This window comes from Odontesthes bonariensis, chromosome 8, assembly GCF_027942865.1.
Source record: "Odontesthes bonariensis isolate fOdoBon6 chromosome 8, fOdoBon6.hap1, whole genome shotgun sequence".
In the NCBI taxonomy this organism is placed as follows: Eukaryota; Metazoa; Chordata; class Actinopteri; order Atheriniformes; family Atherinopsidae; genus Odontesthes; species Odontesthes bonariensis.
Window position 1 is genome coordinate 24,876,873 of NC_134513.1, and position 10,309 is coordinate 24,887,181.

The 10,309-nt window shown below is 39.9% G+C and overlaps 1 long non-coding RNA gene across 1 annotated transcript; it reads right to left on the minus strand.

Moving 5' to 3' along the window:
* Positions 1-2,339: 2,339 nt before the first annotated feature.
* LOC142385510 (uncharacterized) lies at positions 2,340-3,912 on the minus strand. Its single transcript, XR_012770195.1, has 4 exons — positions 3,709-3,912; positions 3,447-3,597; positions 2,954-3,081; positions 2,340-2,669 (listed from the first exon to the last, which is right to left on the minus strand). It is a non-coding gene; the product is annotated as an uncharacterized LOC142385510 (long non-coding RNA).
* Between the last annotated feature and the right edge of the window lie 6,397 nt (positions 3,913-10,309).

Below are 10,309 nucleotides of genomic sequence, written 5' to 3' on the forward strand. Positions count from 1 at the left end.
GACTGCAAAGGCATTTGTGACCGTCATTTTTTGGTTCAGGGGATTGCTAAACTTCCAGTTGTACATGCTCTGTACTTGCATTTTATAAGCCAATGTCTTAGAAATATTTATAAAATTACATACAACATGAGCATGTCTTTTCAGAGGGCCATGCTTACTCTCGAATCTCATGCACCATCATTTTAAAAGTGGGCCAAACTTTATCATCATACGCCAATAATGAGTCATAAAATGATGTTTTGGGGTGAGTGGTCTGTCTGGATAAAGAATCTTGAACAAATCATGGTGGTCAATAACCAACCGCTTTAAAAAGACACAAAGCCCAACACTGACAACTGGAGAAAATACAATACTACATATTTCTCTGAGGAGAAGAAACAATTTCCAATGTTGATCATGTTCACTGACAAAATCTCCAATCAGAAAAGGTAAAAAGAGCAAGAGACACCACATCTGACTTGCTGTTTGTCTTATGGGATTATCTGATGTTCTCAAGTTAAGAATAACACTTGGTTTGTTTTTTTCATTTGCAACACCATAGTCAAAGCTTTGTAATCTGTCATTAAACTGGTCCAAAGTGAACAACTTGTCTTCATAAATGTAACGTTTTAACATCAGTTTTACTTCAACTAAAGCAACACCCTCCAAAATGTCGTGCATAACATCCACACAAATATTTTCAGTAACATGAAAATAGTTTAGTGAGTTTAAACAGGAAGATGTTTTTATTCCTGTTAAACTTGGAGTATTTTGCAAGACATGCTCTTTATAGTTTACTTTGTCACAAAACTCCTGGTGATCATCATCAAACACACACTGGGCAGTTTGTTTGTCAGTTAGACAAAAATGGTAAAATCTGTTAGCTGAAAAGCTCTCTAAAAACCCACCAAGTGAATGGCAAGCCAGATTATCAGTGGTCAAAAGGCAGATAGTACCATGAAGCACAGATATCTGACCCTCAATTTCAACCTCCATCCCATCCGTTTCAAGTCTTCGAATGTCATCTAAAAAAGGTGCAAATATTTTGTCAAAGCCATAGACTTCCCGGTCGATAGAATTAAAGAGTAGACAGAGGTGGATGTTTGCAAGGGAGGAGTTCAATTCCACAGGCAAGTTTCTTAAACAAAAGTAAACAGCTCCCATTTTGTGAATTTTAGTTTTTGACCCCAAAGGATTGGTCGTTTCTGTCACGCCCAGGGACTCGTTTTTAGTTTCATGTTTTAGGTTGTGCTTTTGTTTTCAGTCCATGTTTAGTTTTTAGTCATGTTTTAGTTTCCCTGCACTCAGTTCATTAGTTGCACTCACTTCACCTGTGTTTTTTCCCTCAGCTGCACTCACTCTCCAATCACTCTCACTCCCTATTTAGTTTCCTGTCTCCCCTTTCAGTTTGTCGGATCTTTGTCTTTGTTTCATGCCCTTCATGTACCACCCGTCTTGCAATCCATGTTCCACGTTGACTTTGCGAAGCTAAGTATTTATTTATTCTATGCCATGAAAGTTCATTCACAAAATGTGTGCCATCGCAATAATCTCACATTTTACTATCAACACTTTTTGTCGATTGCTTATAGAGTTTCTGCATTTTTTCACTTCCAAAGAGGAACTTTATGGTATAAATAATTGAAATGTACTGGAAAGTGTCTGCAGCCAGTACTTGAGAAAATTTTCCCTGCTTTCTTGCAGTGTCGCGTCTGTGTCCTAAGAAAATTTCTGTGGGCTTGACAAGGGAGTGTTTTTCAGAAAAATATTTGCACATTTTATATGGAGTATCGACCTCTGAAAACATACTTCGTGCATTTTCAAAATCTTGCATTAAAGACTGTACAGCTTCATCATCATTTGATATAGAGTAGCTGTTAATCACAGATGCAGTTTTCTCTTTTAAAGAGTCCAATGCCTTATCAAGTAGTTCCTTGGTGCATGTAATGCTTTTCTGTACATCAGTCAAGGTGGCATTTGATGAGGAGTACATTTTAGCAACAAATGATGCGGCACACTCACGGTGGTCTGAAAATTGAAGATCCCTGGAAGTGTCCAATTCAGCGTCCAAATTAGTTTCAGAAGTGTCCATAGCATGACTGCAAGATGGCACAGAGACATCCTCCAACACATCACTTAGATCAACTTGTTCAAGATGTTGTGGGTTTGCAACTGAATTGTGTTCTCTATTGAGATGTCTGGCATATGAATTGAAATTATGATACGTTCTCTGACAATGGTTTTGACTACATACAATTGTATATTCCTGTGCATCTGAACTTGCCTAAGATGTCTGATCAGTGTCCTTACACTGTTTGAAATTGACTTTTTGCACTTGGGACACGTGTACATGTTTAATTTATTCTAGTGCATGGAGCTTGGCAATCAACTCCAAAACTTTTGATCTCTTTGTTCTTGAGGTGGGCAAGTCGTAAACATGCTCAATAAAAGAATACACAGTTAAGTTGGACAGGATAGGCTACATTACAGACCCACAACATTTTGAACAACTTGTCCAGGGCACATGTCAGTCCTTCGTCCTGTAAAGGGATGGCAACTTTGTCATGCTTTGCCACAATAATATATTGTGCTGTTGAACATGGATCTCCCAGACACACAAGCTTCGGTTGTTGCACGTCTGCTGCTCCTGCTGTTTGTTCTTGGTAGAGGCTGGGGATACTTGTTCCAGTCTGGGAAGATAAAAATATATCAACTGTTATTTTGGAAATGAAATTAAGCATTTTAACATGTAAATAGTTATTTATTCTGACACATCCATCAATACTCATACTGGTTTTGTCCTGACAACTACTGTGCACATATAATTATATGTATCAACAAATTAATTACTGAATTCATCCATTTAACATTCAGACCACAGGAAGACTAAAATACATAGATTCCATTTTTTAAAACCAAAGGTGTGGGGTATAACAGCAAAGGTACTGCAAAGAGTTGTTTGTCAGCAGTTTACCTGTTTCACCTCCAGGATATATGACAAGGCTGATTTCACGCTGCACTTGGACCAGCCTTTGTTCCTCCCAGTTGCAATCGGAGGTAGAAAACTGGTGAGTGACTTAAGAGCTCTGAGACAACGTGACTCTGTGAAGAGGGAGAAATCGGCAGACATACAGTTAGTTATTGACAAAGCTGTGCCCCAAACCACAGTTTTTAACCTGTTGCTGTTTTTATCCTATGTACTCTGACCTTCAGTGTGTCCAGAAAGGTAAATATAAATAACTTGAATTTAGACTCAATCAAAATATTTTTTTGTAATTTTTAATGTAATGTAATTATTATCCCTAGTGGGAATATGACGCACAATTACACAATTTGATATACCATGTTCATGAGGGTCTAGGAATAACCTTAGGAATACGAGGTTTAAAAAGAATATGGCAAAAGCCTACTGGCCATCCAATACAAATGATAGATTCATATTCTATCAGGAGGCTAACTGAACTTACCATCACTCTCCTCACCAGCTGACAGAACATCAGGATCGTTTTCATTTTCCAGTCTGGCCACTTTCAGGAGTTTGGGAACAATATGTCCTTCCCATTTCCGAAGGAATTGATTTTCCTCGCCAGGAAACATTCTCGCAAACTCTGCATCAAACTGAGGAGTTGCAACTCATATTAGCTCATGTTCAAATACTGATTAGGTTGTCTAATGCCATGGGCGTCAATATTGCTACAATTACTACAATACAACGTGCTGAAAACTTACCAAATATGGCAGGTCTACAAAGCAAGGGTACTGCTGAAAAATATCCACTACTGTTGGTGACTGAGTTGTGATCCAGAGCCTTCGGTTGTTGAAAGTTTTCTCCATGCCCATTTTGATGGATGTAAGGTTCTCGGGAGATGGTCTCATCCTTTTGGTGGCCGTTATCCAATCCTGCGTAGATTCGTCTTCTCCTTCTGCAATTACTTGTAACAGTACAGCTCCCGCAGATCCCTCACTTGACCTCCTACGTTTGCGATAGCGTCTCTGATCATCATGAAGGCTTCTCTGCAGGTTCCTCAGTTTCATCTCAATGAATCCACAGTGGGACACTGGATCATATAAGTGCTCCTGGAACATTTATAAAAAATAAAACATGAAAACATTTAAAAACACCTAAAAAAGGGGGAGGGGGGGTAAACAAATAAGGTAAGATGGAGAAATCTACAGTATAAAAACACCTTAAAAACAAATAATGCATGGCTATCTGCATTTTCTGGTGGAGTTTAACAACTGAATAGCAGAGGGTATGAATGAGTGCTTATATCTGTTGGTCCGGTGTAGCGTGCTCTCAGGAAAGACAGAGAACGGAGATGTTTACATTAACCTTCCCCCCTTTTTCAAATGTCTTGACATCGAAAACATTTCACTGTTTATGACCCTTTCAACGGATTACCTAAAGAAGATAAGGACCCAGATGTGAATTCTGACCCACTGGAGTCTCTTTGTGAAATTCTCTCCTCCACGCCAGCCACGCATAATAAATTATGCAAACTGACACCCTCTGACAGAGAAGCAAACCAGGCTTGCTCTTCTTTCCTGGCCTGTTACCAAGGAATGTTCAACTCTCCACTTTTTTTTAGAAGAATAGAATCAACCCTAATCATCACTTTTCTTGGAAAAAACTGTTAAAATCGGAACTGCATAAATCTACAGATCATTTTGAAACATTCGCCATTCTTTTACATGAAGTATTTACCAAGTTATGGAATACTGGATTTAATAGAATCCCTTTCGTGGAGCCACAGCGCCCCCCAAAGGACATGGATAACGGACACTTTTCACTATGTCAGACTAATGACAAAGGACACTTCTAACTCTGGATGTTTAATGTTCTCATTATGTACAATGCATAACCCAATGGTGTAATTCCACAGGTATTGCCCAAAGAGCTGCAGATCATTCTAATTAACAGTAACCAAAAGTTGTCATACCATTTCTATCATGATATATGAAGTATTGTATGCTGATAACTGTTCCATGCTCATATTTGTGTTTATGCCTGCTCGCATGCAACATTATTGTCTGTTAGGAACATTATGTTGTATAAATCAGTGTAACGTAGGTAAATGCGTTTGAAAGAGAGAAGTTTCCCCTTTTTTTCTCAGTAACCCCCCTTTTTAGCTTTTTGGGTTGGGGGTCAGCTGAACACTGATTGGACGAAAGCTGACATGTGACCTCGAGTTTAAAGCCGAGTCGTGCCGAAGATTCGCCCTCTTATCATTTTCTCTCTTATCCCTTACGCTCCGCAACTCTCTTGTCCTCTCTCTGTAACTATTAATTCCCATTTTTTTAGACTTCCCTTTTTTTTATAAAGTCTGGTCCGATACACGCAAGTGTTTGCTAAATCACACCGCCCGGCCCAAGAAGAACAGCCGACTCAACGTCACCCAGCCGGTCACCAAGGAAACGTGGTCTCCAACAAGGACGCCCAGCCGCTGGTAACCAAGGAAACGTGGTCTCCAACAACGACACCCAGCCGCTGGTGACCAAGGAAACGTGGTCTCCAAGGACTGACGCTCACCTTGTAAAGAACCACGATACTCTACGGCAAAAGTAAGGCGCATAAAGTCTGATATCTTTGGAGCAGTGGAACTCTGCTGAACTCGGAGTGCTGAATCCTTCCTCTGGAGGTGATGGTTGTGCAGAGATCCGTAGGAAATAACGTAATAAAGTGATTAGCCATAGCAGCTCAGTGTGAAGGCCCAGACTGTATTAACATTTTAACCCCAGGTCACAAGTCCTCCCGTTTAGCTAAGTTATCTCTCCCTTTCAACCGTTTCCTTATAACTATTGCAAAATACCCATATTCTGTCTCTTATCAATTGTTTATACACCTATATACCTGTGCAATGTTGAATAAATGTTTGTATTAATCCATTTAAGAGCGTCACGGACAGTTACTAAGCCGGTTGTCACTTCAAACAGAACGTACGAATCAGAATGAGACTACCCATTTTATTATCTTAACAGTTTTCCTCTCTGAACTGTAATTTAACGAGTTGAACCAATCAGAGGGGTGGTGCCCTGCTATTTTCGAGGTAAACATTAATTAATAACGCCCAATAACGCTACATATTTTGGTGCCGCCCGTGTGAAGCGTTGCAAAATAGCCGCGCTTAGCAAAACTGTCTGTGTGTGAGCATTGTTCTACAAACTGTTTGTTTCCTGCAATTGAGAGTTAACGAGAGTAAAGATATAGAGCCAAACAATTAATTTATGGACGCATAGACTAATTGTTTGAAATATTTTTGTAGTAAGAAAGAATTACAAGAACACAGAAACGGAACACACCAGCGCCGCCTGGGTGTGCTTCCCCCTGAAGTAATTTTGCATGCAAGAGCGTGGTAAAACGCTCAATAATATATGGCCAAGTGGGGATCAATGATTGCGAGTAACCAATGTTGATCTAACCGCTCTGAGAAACAGAGATAACTATCCGCGAAACTCCGGTATTGTCTGCTGTACTCAGGACTCCGTGCAGAAACTAGAAGTAGCTACCTAAGTTTTGCAGCTGGTTTGTTTACAAACAGCCAGGAGATTAGAAACGGCACGGCGAAGCTTCCTGTGGCCGGTGAAAGTAACGTCTACACGGCGTGTGTATTGTGACCTCCCGAAGAGAGGGTAGTTATAGTCAATTTTGAAGAGTTGAAGCGCCTAAAGGCAAGCCTGTTTTAACTTGGTGATCGTAGAAACGCTCACGAGCCCATTTGAGTCAGCACGTCAGTAGAAAACTGACGTACTGGAAAGCCCCTTAAAAGTTTAAGGTGGAAAGTTGGAGACTGCCGTGTCTCGCAACTGCTGCTGTCTTTTCTGCAAAGCTGTGTTGGAAACCGTCGTGTTTCTTTTTGCTTGTGACATGAATGTTGATGTTTAAAGGGACACTATGTAATAAATTAAGTCATTTATTAGCTCAAATCATCATATTCATTCATAAGTTGGTCCTCATTGGTGTAAAATGATCTCTGTCAAAAATCTCACTTATCCTCCTGAGTGAAGAATAACTTGTCTGTATCTACATAGAGCAGGTAAGCTCTATGGAGGCTGCCATGTCCTTCTGGTCTATGAAAAATGACGAAGTGCCGCGAGGGACATAAAGCACTTCGAATCGCGATTTCCCCACCAGGCCTACAAGCGGAAATGACATCATTGTGACGTCATTTCCGCCAAATGGCTTATTACAGCCGCTAATGCTAAATAGATTTTATTCCTTGGCACATATGTCTTTGTGTTCATTAGCTTTCTTTTTGTAAGTGCATCATCTTCTTCTTTTTATTATTATTCCTATGCTCCCCCTGGATATCTTCTTTTTGGCGTTATGCTCACATTTGTAAACTGTTATTTTGTTGATTTACTAATAAAGTTTAAAAAAAATAAATGCTAAATAGATTATCTCGTAAATGATCCCACTAATAATGCATTGATTGTTACCAAACTTCTGCCGTAGTATACATAGGCTCTTAACTCACAAAACGAGGCATTAGAAAGTTTGTAAGTTTACCGGGAGTTTAATTACAGCTGCTAATGCTCCTATTGCTAACGCTGCTAATGCTAACGCTGCGTCGACGTCACTTCCGGTAACTCCCGGAATATGACTAATTGCATTGCTTGCACACCAAAGGAGATGTTATGTTATCTGACATGTTATCTGTCATCTGTATTTATAGTGTTGTTGTATGTGTGTTATATAATCCTTTGTACTGTGTGTCTTGATTTCTTTTTGTTTGTATGGACCTTGAGTCTGAAGCTATTGCTTCTTGAATCTTGACACATTCCGCTTGCCGTAGTTCAAGAAGTTGCAGCGCACATTTGAAAACGTGAGGCGCTAGAGAGCAAATTCATTCAACTTTGCAAAATAAAATTGCACCACTAGATGGGGGAAGAAATTACATAGTGTCCCTTTAAAAGCTTGGCGTTGATGCTACAAAGCTAAATTGCTGTGGGCTAAAAGCCACACGCGCTGGACTGAGACTTCCTGAGTGGGAGGTGCCAAAGTCGTCAACATCTGACGTCAGCACTTTCTCACTCTTCCCCTGGAAGTCCGCTGCAAATAACGCAAGAACGAGCCTTAGCGTCATCTGCTGGTAGCTTGGTTAATTACAACAAAGTGAAGGAATTCTGGGAAATGGTGTTTGACTAACAAATCTGACCAGCGCCATTGTAACTTGTGGTGAAGTGATTGAATTGAAAAGCAATCACGTGGTTCACAACTAATTCCTGTACTAACAATGACTGTTTGCATAACTTGTTTAAGGGTTTAAGAGAAAAACGATTCTTAAATAAATAGGAAATTTAAAATCAGAAAAATCAACAGTAACTGATTTTTAAGGTTAAAAGAGTCAACCTAAAACGGTGGATTATATCCACAACTCCTAAATTGTGACACCCCAATCAGCAACCCCAAAATTAACATCATTAGAAAAGGAACGACACTTGGAAGAAGGAAAGAACTTATCAATAATTTGGCTTAATCAAGTAAGATAAATTTTATTAAGGAATACTTCTTTTTAATTTTCTTTTGTTTGATTATTTCCATCTTGTTGTTATTTAATTTTTGTTTTAAGTTTAATTTCAAAATCAATTTGGAATTAAATAATTTTAAGCGATAAACTTTTAAATTTTAGTTTTGATCATTAATTTTAATTTTTTTATTTTAATTTTTTTATTTTATTAATTTTAAATTTAAAAAAAAAAAAAATTTTTTTTTAATATGTCTTTTCTTTTTTTTTTTCCTTTTTCTTTCTCTTACTTTCCTTCCCTTCTTCCAGACATGCCAAACTTAGTCTATAACTTGCCTAACTGCTTACCACAGTTACGCCTAAACAAATAGATTAACAAAACTTTTCTCGACAAATCAACATGACTTCTGACACGTCCAGTCAGGACGATCCATTCGAAGCAATGGAAAACACCCTGATGGATTTGACTGAAAAGCTAATTCCAGGTTATGTCAACCAATAGTGTCAGAACTTATTGCAGGAGTGGAAGCGAAGACGCCCAAAGACAAAACTTTAACAAAGTTAATGGGGAGCTTAGCTGTCGTCTTCTCTGCGCGATTCAAACATGCACATAAGGTGGTGGAGCAAGCCGCTGAAAAACTCAAAACTCGGTCGCAAACGATAACGCAATTACAGGAGGAAAAGAAATTCCTCCAACATAAATTAGACGTCTCTGAAAGGACAGCAAGCCAAGCTGCTGACCAAATAAAGAAATTGACAACCCAAGTTGAACAATCAGACAGAGATATGAATCAACTAAAAGGGATAAACGGGGAGCTTGGGGAATCGCTCCAGCAGTGCCAACAAGAGTTGCTGGCTAACCAAACTAAACTGGAAGAGGTTAATAAAGCCCATAAGGACTCGCAACAACCTCTCCACGATGCCCTGCAGACAGTGCAGGATTTGAACACTGAAGTCGCATCCTATGAGACGCATCTCAGTGCTAAACAAAAACAGATACAGCTTTTGCAGGAACACCTTGGCGAAGCTAAAGACAAAATCAATGAAGCGTATCAGCAAAACGAACGCCTAACAGGAGAGTTGATAAATGCAAAAAGAGATTTACGTCAGTCCTTGGAGGCTGAACGCAAACTGAAAATGCAGGATCCCTCTCAACCAGAAAAGGAAGGCCGTTTTAGCTATAAGGGAGCCCAGGGGGAGTCGTTCTTTCCCCCAACAGGGCCAGCTACCCCAAATCCTTTCAGAGCCCACGGTGAGTCCCCAGAACCAACCAGACTGGATCAGTCGACCTTTGCTCTGGGAAACCACACACCGTTGGGACCTTCTGACCGAGAATTAGACAAAATCGCTCAAAATGTGCCAAGGTTCGAACCCACTCCTGGGGGGCCACACGACACCCGAGCTTACTTAAATGATATTGACTTCTATTTGCGTCGATTTCCAAACGCATCCATTACGGACAAAATCTACTTGATTAAAATCACGTCCAGCCGTGAAGTAAGTAGATTCATCGAACGTCAGCTTGATTACATCCAAAATGATTATGCACTTCTCTGTCAAACGATGGAGAGGGAATTTTCAGATGAGCTGTCTCAGTCTGGTCTAAGTACCGCCATGATGATTAAGCAGGGACGTAGTGAGCTGCCTCAGCAGTACTATTACCGTCTCCTCAAAGCTTATTTTGGCTCACGCAACGACAAGGGAATGGAGGAAGATATAAATTTCAAAACTCTCTTCATCCAAAATCTCCATCCCGTTACTAGTCACCACTTGGGGGTCATGGCTAATCCGCGAACAGCCACAATTGTGCAGCTCCGTGAGTGGGCCACTTTAGGTTTCCAGAAACACAGACAAGCTAAACATCC